Below are 476 nucleotides of genomic sequence, written 5' to 3' on the forward strand. Positions count from 1 at the left end.
GTTATTAGAGTTACCATAGCTGCCCTTTCATGGAGTAAGAGACCTTGTGTATGCAGGTGAAGGGAAATGCAAACAGGTAGAGGGCTGAAAGAAAAAACTAATGTGAGATCTGTCTTGTCTGAGGTCACATAGGAAGTAGGTAGAGAGTCAGTGTCAACCACCTCTTCTGTTGATCAGTAAGTAGCCATTGGCTACATTGCTGGTCCTGCAGGCTGATTCCCAACAAATCTCCTGGTAGTCTTGGTCAGGTATTTGCTACAGGGGTTACAACTTCTCTTTTTTATTACTAGAGAGCACAGAAAAAGCCATCTCTGAAGAAGAAGCATGCTGTGAAATCTATTCACAAAGCTCAGCCAGCAGCCAGTTTGTATAGAGCTGCAGAGCACAGATAAACCACATCCAGCTCCATGTTTGGGAAAGGGAGAAGCTGCTTCCCCTTTAGCTGACCTGCACACTGTTTCTGAAAGCCTTTTTTC

The sequence above is a fragment of the Chaetura pelagica genome, unplaced genomic scaffold (assembly GCF_000747805.2).
Source record: "Chaetura pelagica isolate M959 unplaced genomic scaffold, ChaPel_1.0 scaffold49, whole genome shotgun sequence".
Taxonomy (NCBI): Eukaryota; Metazoa; Chordata; class Aves; order Apodiformes; family Apodidae; genus Chaetura; species Chaetura pelagica.